General features: G+C 33.8%; 1 protein-coding gene and 1 long non-coding RNA gene across 2 annotated transcripts in view; one reads left to right on the top strand and one right to left on the bottom strand.

Moving 5' to 3' along the window:
* Positions 1 to 8,611: 8,611 nt before the first annotated feature.
* Positions 8,612 to 14,819, top strand: part of LOC109148492 (proton pump-interactor 1-like) — a 31,141-nt gene continuing 24,933 nt past the window's right edge. Inside the window, exons 1-2 of the mRNA XM_019296240.1 lie at positions 8,612 to 8,617; positions 14,175 to 14,181. The gene's annotated coding sequence lies outside the window, so the exon portion shown is untranslated. The remainder of the gene's footprint in view (positions 8,618 to 14,174; positions 14,182 to 14,819) is intronic.
* Positions 12,628 to 12,998, bottom strand: LOC109148496. Its single transcript, XR_002048807.1, has 3 exons — positions 12,951 to 12,998; positions 12,821 to 12,858; positions 12,628 to 12,642 (listed from the first exon to the last, which is right to left on the bottom strand). It is a non-coding gene; the product is annotated as an uncharacterized LOC109148496 (long non-coding RNA).

The raw sequence follows: 14,819 nt of genomic DNA, 5'->3' as shown, positions 1-14,819 counted from the left end.
ATTAACACATTGGGAAGGGGGAGAAAACGTATAACAAAACCTATGCGTGATCCTTCACATGCTAAAGATAATCCTAAGGGGTTCATACTTCTTTCACCTGGGTCAGCGGGATACCAATTCATCTAGCATGCAATATATAAGACTCGTACAACCTACGAACGGTACCCGAAATATCAAACTAGACAAAGGCACGATAGACGGAGTCCGTTGAGACGCCACGGGGATCGGGGGAACATCAAACGGGGAAGCCGGAATCCCATACTAGGGTATTTTCCAGCGGGCAGCCGGTGGGTGAGGGTTCACCCGCCGGCTGCCCGCCGGTGGCGTAACTCCGAGCAGCGGGTGCCCGGCGGGCAGCTGCCCGCTGCCGGCGTTGCCCATGTTGGCCGCGGGTAGGTGGCGGGTCCCCTACCCCCCACTGACTCTTTTTCACCAAAAACGCCCCGGGAACCTTTGTGGAACCCGAAACCATGCTTAGACACTTTCAAACGCAATTGACAACAATACGTAGACAATTAATGGATTCAAAAGCAAGAACATACGGCACATAACCTATCATGCTTTTCTAAACATAATCAACACCCAAACATACAAATTCCCACCCAATCTACCAAGAATAATACCATACGAATTCCACGATATAACCTATACTAGGGTTCTAATTATTTTTAAATCAACAAGAACACAATTCATTTTCTAATATCACGATTCGGTAGGAATATCATATAAACATCAAGAACATCATATAATCATCAAGAACATCAAGAACACCATATAATCATCAAGAACCTCTTATCATCAAGATCACCCATGGAATCATAACACCAATTATCAAGATCATTATAACGAATCATCAACACACAAGAATATGGGGGAAATCCTAAGAGGGGAATCATAGCTATGAAAATAGGTTTTGTTGAGACATGGGTTACCTCTTAGCCTTAATTAATTCCTTGGCTATGAAGGGCCTTTCTTTAAGCTTTCTTCTTTCTTGATTTCTCCTAAAGGGATTCTTGGAACTTCTTGTGTGGTGAGAGATTATTGTGGTGTAAGATTTAGGTGCCTCCTATGATCCTATATATATATATATATATATATATATATATATATATATATATATATATATATATATATATATATATATATATATATACATATATATATATATATATATATATATTCCTAAGAGTCATAATTGGGGTCTAAATACTATGGGCTTGCTAATTCCATTCCTTATAGGACTAAGGACTTGTTTTAGGGATAAGGCTCCATGGTCCATAGTGGACCATATTAATTAATTAAAGAGAATCCTAATCATAATCTGAATAGTAAAAGGCCTACTTCCTTTATTCCTAATAGATAACTAGGTCTAGGATTCCTAATTAGAATCTGAATAGTAAAAGGTTTACTTTCTTTATTCCTAATAGGCTTAAGACTCTAATTTAGGCAAGGGTTCATGGTTCATGGTGGACCTTATTAATTAATTAAAGGGAAACCTAACCGAATTAAATCATATTTAATTATTATTAACGGGATTAATTAAATAATTAATCCGGGATTGAAGGCCGTAACACCGGGTGTTACAACCCCTCTCCCCCCAACCGTACGAAAACGAACGAATACCAAAACCAAAATACACCAGAGAAACCCCTAAAAAAAACCCATAGAAGAACTACAAACCAATAACAATACAAAAACCTAAATCCCAACCCAAAATACTCACTACACAGTTCCTAACCCACAAACCCCCAGGAGAAAAAAACAAAAAAAAAACAAAAAAAAAAAAACAAACAAACCAAACAAACAAAAAGCTCAACACAAAATCAAACAAACGGTGAGAAGATTACCGGAATTGGAAGTGGAAGAGATACCCCTAAGCCGTTTGGACTGTCTCCTGCTAGAACCAGCCATGAATATCACTCGAGCGATGAGGCGATGGAAGAAGAATTGTCTACGAAAAGGAAGAGGAAGGGACACTACTGTAGAGAGAGAAACAAAATAAACCCCCTATTTCATCAACACACACGCAATAAAGCCGGCGCAGATCAAGACTTGTTATAATCAAATATAATAATGAATTACAAAATAGCCCCTATCCACAAACTAAAACAGCGCACGTGTATTAAAATCCCACAACATCAGGACCGTTAAAAAATAAACATCAACGATTAGAAGGAGTGCTCACGGGCTCGACTAAATAGGGGGTGTGCACCGGATTCAATATATATATATATATATATATATATATATATATATATATATATATATATATATATATATATATACACATATATATATATATATATAATGTGCGCATATGTTGTCAACGTCACTTCAACATACGTGTATACACTTATATCATGTATAAGTTATTTAATATTCACAATTTTCAATTTCACCCCTTTTTTACTTTGTCATTTTTACTCATAATAACAATTATAATTATTATTATTATTATTATTATTATTATTATTATTATTATTATTATTTTGTAGTGACTTTATCACCTTTGGCATAGCTTTAATGTGGTTCAGAATGATAAAATTTTAAGATTATCGATTTGATGGACAAAAGAATTTGGAGATATCAAGCAAAATAAATTATGCAAATATATAAATTATAATTTCTATATTAATAAAATTATTTTTATTTAAAAAAGTTTACCAAATAAATTTATGTTTCATTTATAATAAAATAATGTTAATAAATTATTGTTTTATTCATTTTTCGTTAAAAATATGCTAATAAATTTATTAAGTTATTAATTATACTAGTATTTACCCGTGCATCAATGTTGAAAAATCTAAGTTATAATACTATTGAAGAATATTTTAAAAATATAGACAATATAGTTAAAGATTGTATTGAAATGAATTTTTCAGATATAAGTATGTATAAAATTGGAAGAAATGTATAAGAAGTAAAATACAATTTTATTTTTAAATATAATCAACTAAAAAAACATTGATTCTTATACATTATTATAAAAACTTCTTTATAAACAACATTAGTGGTGGTAGTATATTAAGAAGTGACAATAAATAGTAAAATATAAAATATAATAATATAAATATATAATAAGTATATATATTATGGATTTAAGAAACTATCAACCAAATATTTATTATAAATAAATATGTTCACATATAAACACGTATATCTAAATTAAAATAAATAAATAACAAAAAATAAAGTTAATAAAAAAATAAAACGATTATATACATGTAATGTAGAAATACTGCACATTATATATTTATACCTAGCCAACTATCATGTAGTGCTATGACATTCCCGGTACCATTCCAAATGGATGGAGCTTAGATTTTAGAATAGGTCCTCTAAAAGATATATAGTTAAACATTTTTTATTTATATTTATATCTAAATCTAAAAACATAATAAGTGTGAATGAAAGTTATACCCCTGATTTATGTCCGTTTTTCCGTTAAATTTTTTTGTACATTATGCTATAAAGGTTGTACATTAAAATATTTTGGACAAACATACCCCTACCGTTATAACTTCCGTTATTTTTTCCACTATTGTTACCATGCACATGCCTCCACCATATATTTTCTTATCTTCTTCATTAATAATAATATATACACATTAAATATTTGAGTTATATGTTAATTATTACATAAATATAAATATCAAATTTATAAAAAAAAATTACATTATTATTATTATTATTATTATTATTATTATTATTATTATTATTTAGAATAATTTAAATATCTAAAATATAAATAAATTTAAAATTTTAATATAATGTATTAATATTGGGCACCTATTTTTTGCGCATCGTGCATAAAAAAAATACTAGTTTTATATATATGTACAACATATACTCCGTATACAAATTAAATCAGACTTGAACTAAAAATTTATTATCTAGAACTAAATGCAAAACAGTACTGCTGAGCCCATTCCAAAACATATAATCCTATCATTTTATACCCAAAATTCTCAGCCCTAAAATCCGAGCCCAATAGCCCAATTATAAATTATTCTTTCAAAACCCTGTACATTTCATTTTCCTTCACCTCCGCTGGGAATGTCCTTCTCTCTAAACACTTCCACCATCATCGCAAAGCAACAAATGTTACCGGCGAGGTGGCGTTTCAATGAAATAGTCACTGTGGATGAGTACAAATCTGGGAAAATACATATCAAAAGCTTAGCTAGAATCGAAGATCAAGCACCCAAGAAACCTGAAGTTAAGTAGTTCTTCCCTCTTCATCGATTTTTTTATTGGTCTTTTTTTATCTATAATAATTTGCTGAATATATTCTTGAAATCTGATCTTTAAAGCTGTGTTTGTTGAATTTTGTTCAAAAAGGTATTATATACTTTTCATTTTTCGATTTTATATTTATTGTTATATATGAAAAAAAAAACTTTAAAATCATTTATCCTACTTGATAGGTTTCGGATTTAAAGTACATCCACAGATGCATATCATGCATGTATAAAGTGGTTGCAGATCTTGATCGAAACAGATGGATTTACAATGATTTTAAAATTGAAGATGTTTTGGCTCTTTATTAATTATGGTGTTGCCTTTCTTATTGTTATGAATTGTCTTATGCTCATCTTCTACAGAACATAATACAAAAAGCAGTGGTGTCCCCCCTTTCTGCTTCTTGGTATTAGCTGTTGGAAAAATAGCATTAAAATGATATTTTGAGTGATTATTTTGTGGTACAAATATATGTGGGATCCACTTCCGATTTGGATCGGGTTAATGTGGATTCGGGTTCTTCGTAGTGAGACGAAGAATTTGATATAATGTACGCTCAAAATGGGTAATAGGTGAATGAGAAATTGATTCTCAAAGTGAACTTATTTGAGAGAAGTCAAAATTTAAGATTAATGCTAATCAAGAATTAGCATTAGATTCGTGCTACTTATGTTTCGTTGTAGCACTTTCGTGTTGTGCCAATCAGGCATGCTAGTATTTAAATTATTAAAATACTATGCATGTGCTGGCAGCACATCACGTGCAACTTAAATTTGATAAGCTTTGAAAGCTTAATTATGAAAATTGGGGTGATGCATTATGCATGAACGAAAGCTTGCATGGACGAAAGTTATGCAATTAAAACATTGAAAGCTTAATTAGTGAATTAAGCTTTTGAGCTCCTTTCGTGTGAGCTACTTTCGTGCTGAGCACGAGTCAATGCTATATGCATTGATTCGTGTCACACCGTTTCGGTACTTTGCGGACCATTCGGCTGTGGTTTTCGGTCCCAATTCGTTAACCTTTCGGGTTTGTACGGACTTCTCGGTCACTCAGATATTTGAAACGGGTCGTTATGGTCGGTACGAATTAATCGGATATTAAGTTCGTGACCGTTGATATTATTTCGATAATAAGTACGACCGTTTCAAACGTTATAATTCAATTTTTAAATTGAATTTATGTTGGTTAATGTGTCATAATAATGCTATTAAGTACCAACCTCCTATATAAGAGTGTAGTGGGAGTAGAGGCTTTTCACCCTGCATAGTGAGAGACAACTAGTGAGGGAAGAACACGAGAGTACACAACACACAAAGATAAGCACTTTTTCTTCTCAAAAATTCTGCTCCTACTCCATTCTTGAAGCTGTGTTTTGCCCGTGCTCTTGTTCGCCGGGTTCGTTCGTTTGGGTGCTCAAACGTCGAACCGTTGTACGTTTTATCCTGGGAAACCTAGGCCACAACGCTCCTAGCACTTTTGGGAGGTGGCAAATAAGGTTTTAAGGAAAGACAGGCACTTTGCCTAACTCGTACGAATCTTTCTTCCTTCTCCTTCTTTCTTGTTTTGGGTTATGCTCTAAGCAAAAATCCGTTCTTTCTTGTTGTTTTGGAATTATAATCTAAGGATTATATTTTCTTTTGGTTGATATATATTGGTATATCTTTTTCGTAGATATACATGTATATATAACCGTTGGGTCCGTTTTATATATATTTGTGTGTATATATATATTTCGGATATATATCCAATAATATTTTATATATATTTCGTGTGTATATATATAAATATTATTTTACGGATATTAAATCGATTGTGGTTCATTATCACCAACAATCTTAAAACCTTACATACTTTTGATAATGAACAAGTCGATGGATTCCAAAAGTGTTGGATCCGTGAATGTTGCTCGTGGTGCACATTCAAATGGTCGGAACGGCAACGATGTTGCACATTCCGTGATGCCAGTTGATGGCAACAACGTTGGAAATAATATTTCCATGGGAGTTGCAAAAACACACGATGGTGCTCCGGAGAACTTTGGTTCACGATCCGGTAGACCTGTGGCTAATGGCACACAATTGGTACCTATTGTGTTGTCTAGTGGATCGGCTAAAAGCCACGAAGGATCCTATGATGGTGTAATAACTACATGGTCTGAGGACTATTGTAGTGTGACCAATGACTTCAACCGTAATCAAAGGAAACTTAAGCGGAAGCTTAGCTTTCAAGAAGATTACGAGAAGAACGAAAAATGCCACTATGAAGCGAACCGTCATCCTGGTGAAAAGGTTGAGGACAATTTCGCTATGTTCATGACATGTGGATGGTTGGACGAGTGAGGTCACAACCGAGGTACCCCCGCTGTGCGCTATGGACCACCCTTTGTGGAGTGGACGGTTGGAAAATGGAACGAGGCACACGGGTTAAAGGACTACTACGAGATAGGAATAAGGAAATGTGTTTCCAATATATTTTCCTATTTATTTATTTTGAATAAATGTTGTAGTATCCTTGGAATATTTTTATTTGAATAAAAATATAATTGTTCCTTTGAGTTGAATCTTGGTACATACGAATTATTAACTAGAATAATGTCAAATGTATGAAATGATTCAATATGGGTGCGTAGTGCATCACGGGGCATTATGTGGAAAATGCTAAAATGGCTTAACGGCCAAAATGAAATGTAACAAGCGTGTTACATATTGAAATCCCGTAACGAACTTCGGTTCAGGTTCATGTAGAACGATACGGATTTCAAGGATCAATTTGTCAAAAATTGGAATAACTATATAATCGAGAGCGTCATAGCTCAAGTGTTGAATATTTTAAATAATATTCTAAGAATGATTATATGAGTTTGATTCAACTAGTTGGAAAATTTGGTTGATTTGTTCTCGTTAATTGTGTTATAATTAACTTGATCAAAAATTTCAAATTATACTAGTATATTTAATTTGAGACAAATTGTGTTTTGGTGAATAGTGCTTTTGTAGCACTAATGGAAAGTGCAATTTAATTTGGCACTTTGAAGTGCAAATTAAAACACTGCAATAGTGCTATTAAGCACTAGGTAGAGTGCTTAATTAGACACTTTCGGCCACTTGGTGGCTGCACCTTTAGGTGTTGAAAACTTAAGCATTTGGTGCTTTAGTAATAGCAATAAAGGTGCTAGATTATGATTGGTCCTAATGCTAATGTACTTAGCTTAAACCTTTCGTATAGTATGTGGCTAATTAAATTTAGCGTTGTAAAAGTGTTATGTGATTAGCACAAAAGGAGGTTTGGTTAATTGAGTAATTAGCTAATAATCCTTGTGCTAGGTAGCACTGTATTTATAAATTAAGCAACGAAAGGTTGTTGTGAGTTTATAATTTAAAGCAATAAAGATTGCTTTGGAATCGATGCGTTAGTTTAGAAGCAATGATTCGTGCTTGGTATAGCATGTTTCGTGCTTCACTACTAAGCACTGATTCGTGCTTCAATTTCGGAAGAACTGGTTCGGGTTTGTGGCCTTTCGGTCAAAACCGAATGGATTTGTAAAGGCTAACCCGTCAGCTTCTACGAGATGTGCTAACGTGTAGCACATGTTTATTCTTTATAAGAATAAAAGAGATAAACCAAATTAATCGTGGATTAATGCGGTTACGAACGATCGATGTAGTGAATATGAAACACCTATTGGTGATTTCTGCGAAAGCGTTAGTATTGTACTCGAAAGTACGATACGGTATTCACCTCAATCGAACGTTGTTACCGAACATAAATATCAAGGCGTTGATAAGTTCGGGTCTACCTCATAGTATGTGGGGTGAGACAATACTTTGGGCAAGTAAGTACCTTTTAAATAAGGTTACCCGCATGAAATTCTTACGAATTGTGGGTACGTAGGAAATTTTCCTACTAATGCCTGAAATGTGGGGGTGTATTGCCAAAGGCGTTTTGGTTCTTAGTACACGAGTCCTACGCTCTGGATGTACATAAGAACACAATAAATTGAATCAAGAAATTCATCATTCTTTGGAAAATGTATTTTTGTGAAGATTCAATAAAGGACCTAGCACGTTGAAAGGAACTTTCGGCGTAGCTATGGTTGAAGGGTATGAAAGAGAACCCGAGCTCAAAGCTAGACGTAGCAAGAGAGCTAGGATTGAACAATCCTTTGGTCCAGATTTTCTGACGTACATGCTAGAATGTGACGCGCATATTCTAACTTGTTTACTAGAAAATAAATTGGATTTTCTGACAAGGTTGTTAGAAAACAAGCCTCGAACGTATGTAGAAGTTGTGACTTCTACAGATGGACCAACCCGAGAGAGGCTATTGAGAGTGAAGTAGATTCTATCTTAAAGAATCATACTTGGAACTGGTCGTTCTTCCTCCAGGTTGTAAAACCTCGGGATCACTAGTCGGAAGATAAAACCGGTTAGTTATATCGAAGTAAAATGGCTGAGCTTGTAATTTTAAATTACATGCAACGCGAGTGCCACAGTTACTTCAATATATATTCTCTTGTGATGAGGATGAAATCCATTAGGATGATACTTCCCAAGAGCTGTTTAGCGAGACTTGGAAGTTTATCGAAATGGATGTATCGCTTTCTTAATAGACATGGAACAACCCAAGGGTTTCGTGGTTCCGCGCTATGGAAAGAAAGTGTGTAACTGGTGAGATCATTGTTTGGTTTGAAGAAACAATTGCCTTAGTACTTGGCATGTAAGTTTTTATCATACAATGATGTGTCACGAGTTTAGTATAAATAAATGTGATAAATGTCTACGTAATGCGTACGATAGATGAGGTTATCACTATTTGTCTATACACGACAAACTCAACGTGGGTAGTAACCATCACATGATCAATTCTACCGAGAACATGTTAAATTGAGATTTGACGTGCGATCAAAGGTGTGGGCTTGGCAGATTTAATCTTTGAGATTAAAATTGTGAGAAGACCGTATGGTCTCGTGTTAAGCCAATCTCATTGTGTTGATTAAATCCTTACAAAGGATGTTAATCAAGTGGCTTGGACACCGTTAGATACTAACGTACAACTAGCCAATAATCTCGGAGATTGTACTTCTCACGGAGAATACATTCAGATTATCGGTAGTTTAATTGTATCAAATGGGTTGTACTAGGCCGGATATTGCCTTAGTGGTTAACGAACTCGGTGACATACGAGTAACCCTAGTGTTATGCACTAGAAGGCAATAGTGAAAGTTATGAGATACTCAAGGTATGCTCGTGACGTTGGACTGCACTAAGTGAGATATCTAGCTGTACTTGGAAAATATAGCACGGATATCAAAGGATACTAAGTCCATTAAAGGCTACGTCCTTACGTAGGCCAGTGCAGTCGGTTGGACGGAAATTCTCGAAATGAATTTGTGATAGCTAAGATCCGACGGGATCAAAGCTGAGAGCCTTACACTCGTGTCGCGAACGAGTAGGCCGAATGGTTATGCCATTATTTCGAGAATGTTCCTAGTGGTGAACTCGTACCTCCAATTTGTGTGCATTGCGATAGTCAAGCCAAAATTGGTTAAGTACAGAGTTAAATGTGGAATCGTAAGTCTAGACTTATAAGTCGTAGATATAATACCATTAAACAATTTCTCACAACGGGAGTTATCTCTATTGACTACGTGATGTCAAAAGATAACGTAGCGGCCGCTAACTCGCTAACCCGAGGGTAAGCAAATGGTTGTGGAGAAATTGGAACGAGGAATGGGTCTAAAGCCCTTGGACTAAAAGTTCTATAGTGGATACCCAACCTAGCTGGCACCTAGGTTCAATGGGACAACTAAATTATGGAACGGAGCGTGTCACTGTGGGGGTCTCGGACTCCCTACCACTCCTCGTTAGAAACAGTGACTCCCGCGCAAGGTTAGCATGTTGATGCTTTAATGATTCGAATGTCGGTTGACATGTGTGAGTATGCGGGATACTCGGAAAAGAATCACCTATGTGAGAGAGAAGTGAGGGTCGCTTCAAAGGAGAATTGATGGGCACAATTCTTCACAAACTCTTGCAGAACCAGGACGGTGACCCACGACCAAAATGGGCACACTCATGAGAACAGAGCATGGTTGGGAGGTTCCTGTGTGAGATATGTCATCGTCTACACAAACGGCAGTCGGTTCAAAGACATTGCGTTCTACCGTACAGCCAGTAGAGTAAACATATCTTTACAAAGGAAGGTTCAAAGGGTATAGTGATCCCTACCTATCCTATGCAGGGATCGACCGTTAAACACAGTTGTTTCCGATTTCAAAATACCCTGAAATTCAATTTTCATTCATGTGGGGGATTGTTGGAAAAATAGCATTAAAATGATATTTTGAGTGATTATTTTGTGGTACAAATATATGTGGGATCCACTTCCGATTTGGGTCGGGTTAATGTGGATTCGGGTTCTTCGTAGTGAGACGAAGAATTTGATATAATGTACGCTCAAAATGGGTAATAGGTGAATGAGAAATTGATTCTCAAAGTGAACTTATTTGAGAGAAGTCAAAATTTAAGATTAATGCTAATCAAGAATTAGCATTAGATTCGTGCTACTTATGTTTCGTTGTAGCACTTTCGTGTTGTGCCAATCAGGCATGCTAGTATTTAAATTATTAAAACACTATGCATGTGATGGCAGCACATCACGTGCAACTTAAATTTGATAAGCTTTGAAAGCTTAATTATGAAAATTGGGGTGATGCATTATGCATGAACGAAAGCTTGCATGGACGAAAGTTATGCAATTAAAACATTGAAAGCTTAATTAGTGAATTAAGCTTTTGAGCTCCTTTCGTGTGAGCTACTTTCGTGCTGAGCACGAGTCAATGCTATATGCATTGATTCGTGCCACACCGTTTCGGTACTTTGCGGACCATTCAGCTGTGGTTTTCGGTCCCAATTCGTTAACCTTTCGGGTTTGTACGGACTTCTCGGTCACTCAGATATTTGAAACGGGTCGTTATGGTCGGTACGAATTAATCGGATATTAAGTTCGTGACCGTTGATATTATTTCGATAATAAGTACGACCGTTTCAAACGTTATAATTCAATTTTTAAATTGAATTTATGTTGGTTAATGTGTCATAATAATGCTATTAAGTACCAACCTCCTATATAAGAGTGTAGTGGGAGTAGAGGCTTTTCACCCTGCATAGTGAGAGACAACTAGTGAGGGAAGAACACGAGAGTACACAACACACAAAGATAAGCACTTTTTCTTCTCAAAAATTCTGCTCGTACTCCATTCTTGAAGCTGTGTTTTGCCCGTGCTCTTGTTCGCCGGGTTCGTTCGTTTGGGTGCTCAAACGTCGAACCGTTGTACATTTTATCCTGGGAAACCTAGGCCACAACGCTCCTAGCACTTTTGGGAGGTGGCAAATAAGGTTTTAAGGAAAGACAGGCACTTTGCCTAACTCGCACGAATCTTTCTTCCTTCTCCTTCTTTCTTGTTTTGGATTATGCTCTAAGCAAAAATCCGTTCTTTCTTGTTGTTTTGGAATTATAATCTAAGGATTATATTTTCTTTTGGTTGATATATATTGGTATATCTTTTTCGTAGATATACATGTATATATAACCGTTGGGTCCGTTTTATATATATTTGTGTGTATATATATATTTCGGATATATATCCAATAATATTTTTTATATATTTCGTGTGTATATATATAAATATTATTTTACGGATATTAAATCGATTGTGGTTCATTATCACCAACATTAGCTTATTGTTTAGTATGTAATAGCCCTTATGCTTCTTACCCACAACAGCTTATTTTGGTCATATTTTTTGTATTGATATCTTTTTTTGGCTTCTGATTTAATAAGAGTTTGTATTCTAATTGGAATCTGTAATGTAACAGATATTTTAGTATCTTAGGTTCGTTGACAGTTGTATGATTCTTTATAATTTATGAATAAAATTTAATTATACACAACTTCCTTGGTTATATTATATTTTTCTAAGTTCGATAAGTTTTTTGGATTCCCGAACTGTTTTTCCTAAATAGATGTTATTACCATGTATATCTAAATTATGATTTTTCTAGACAGAATTCTTATTTGAATCACCATACAATATTTGAATCATCATACAATTTTTCTAGACAGAATTCTTTTTTAGATTTCAACAAAGCTTTCCAGGTTATTAATTCTAATATGAGCTCTATGTACATGTTCATGTTAATGCAGACATATATCAGCCACGGATTAAGATCATGCATTTTATTACTAAGATAAGTACACATTTCCAACAAATTTAATAGTCAATATAAAAGTAGGGTGGACTAAACTTGATTAATTGAACTGATTTTCTTCTTCTTGCCAATGGTTGTGGAAGATGTTAATTTCTTCATAGCCACTAAGTTTCTTCTGGTATAGAAACTGTAGATTTTCGACTAAATTGTAGAAAAAGAAAGGTAAAAATTAGATGGATATGTAATAAAGATAAGCCTCAATATAATGATTTGTGTCTAGGAGGGGTATGAATAAAGAAAAAAATCAACATATGAACGAATGAGTAGAGAAGAATAAAGGAATTGAAGGTATGAATTTAACTTACCTTTTTATCTGATATTTGCTTCCTCCTGCTTCGTATAACTGTTGCAAATTTCTTCATAACTTCAAAGACTTTTTTTTTTTTGAATAGTTTGCAGAAAATATTTAGAATAAAGAAATTAAAGTTAAATTACCTTTTTATCTGCTATTTGCTTCCTCTTGCTTCGTATAACTATCATAAATTCATAGCTTCAAAGACTTTTTTTTTTTTAAAGTTTGCAGAGAATATTCAATATGCATGAATACTGAAAATTGATTTTCCACAAAGAATAATATCATAACACTTCTTCAGGCGAGAACTATAGCGATGTTGTGGTCCTGTCCATTTGGATAACAATTTAGAGGATTTTGGCAGAACCTTTCATTTGAGGAATTGGCTTTCAGATGTTTGAACTATTTATAGCTAAACTAATAATTCTTTTTTTTTTTTTTTTTGTAAACAAACTAATAATTGTTAGTTATTAATTGTTATTGTAGAGTGAACTGTCCGTCTGTCCAGGTTCTGTAATTTAATATTGCTACCATGCCTATTCTATTCTTTTATCTTCTTTTAAGTTTTTTTTTCTTTTCGATTTCTTAATCTTATAATGTTATTAATCTGTTTATTTGGGAATGAACAGTCTTGATATTGTAATTAAACTAGTATTTGCACCCATACGATGCACGGTCATAGATAATAATAATATAATTAAACGATATAACATAATAATAAAAAAATAAAGAAAATTTGTATAGAGCAAATTATTAAATACTATGTAACATTGAAATTGTGCTACAGATTATTGAAAACTTGTTTGCATACTTTATTTATATTGTAGGTGCTCGACAAATTATTTTTTGAACCATGCTCCACATAGTGTTGTATGGACCATAAAAGAAAGTACATTTTTAATGTGCTAAAAGTACATTATTTGTGTGTTGAATGTACATAATAATAATAAAAAAAAATGAAGAAAATTTGTATAGAGCAAATTATTAAATACTTTGTACATTCAGTACAAAAATAATGTACATTGTATTCAAGGGATGTGTATTATTTTTGTACTGAGTGTCAGTACAAAAATAATATACATTAAATACAAAAATAATGTATTTTTTGTTATAAGTGTTTTTCTAACTATCCTAAACCCAAAAAAAAAAAAAAAAAAAAAAAAAAAAAAAAAAAAAAAAAAAAAGAATAAGAAATATGTATAAGCCATATTTTTGGCTTATACATATTTCAAGAAAGAAGAAATTTTGAGCATGTTAGACAATATTTGATTGTGTATGTTCAAGAAAAAGAAATCATATTTTTGGCCAGGGCTAGTTGCGAATCAAATAAGATTTTGAAAGCTTAGTTTAAAAGTTTTTGTTTGGAGAGTGCAGATACTTTGGTGAAGCAATCGTTATGCTGTGGAACCGTATCCACCTTGCAAGGTGGACACGATTCTATGTTCATAATTTTTTACCTTCATATTCATAATTATTTAACTCTATATTTCACAATTACAAAACTCTATGTTCATAAGTACTGAACTATATGTTCATAATTATAAAGCTATATATTCATAATTTTTGAACTTCATATTCACAACTATTGAATCTCTATATTCATAATTACAAAATTATATGTTCATAATTATGTTCACAACTCTATGTTCATAATTATAGAACTATATGTTCATAATTTTTGAACTATATATTCATAATTATATATGAACAGTTTTGGAACCATGTCTACTTTAAAGAACATAATTTGCCTTGGTGAAGGGGGCCAAAAAAATAATAGTATACTATTAATAATTTTTTTGGGGAGAGGGGGACCAAGGGCCCAAGACGCCTCTAAATCATCCACCCATATATTAGTATATTAATAATTTTTTTTCCATGGTGGGGGGGGGGGGGGGGGGGGGGGCGGGCACGGCCCCTTGTAGCAACAATGTCCATTCGCCCCTGTGTATATCCTAGTGCTATTTACATATATTTTCATTTAGTTTCTTTTAATTACTTACAGTTAATACTTT

This window comes from Ipomoea nil, unplaced genomic scaffold, assembly GCF_001879475.1.
Source record: "Ipomoea nil cultivar Tokyo-kokei standard unplaced genomic scaffold, Asagao_1.1 scaffold2115, whole genome shotgun sequence".
Classification (NCBI taxonomy): Eukaryota; Viridiplantae; Streptophyta; class Magnoliopsida; order Solanales; family Convolvulaceae; genus Ipomoea; species Ipomoea nil.
This window is presented reverse-complemented; position numbering and strand designations above follow the sequence as displayed.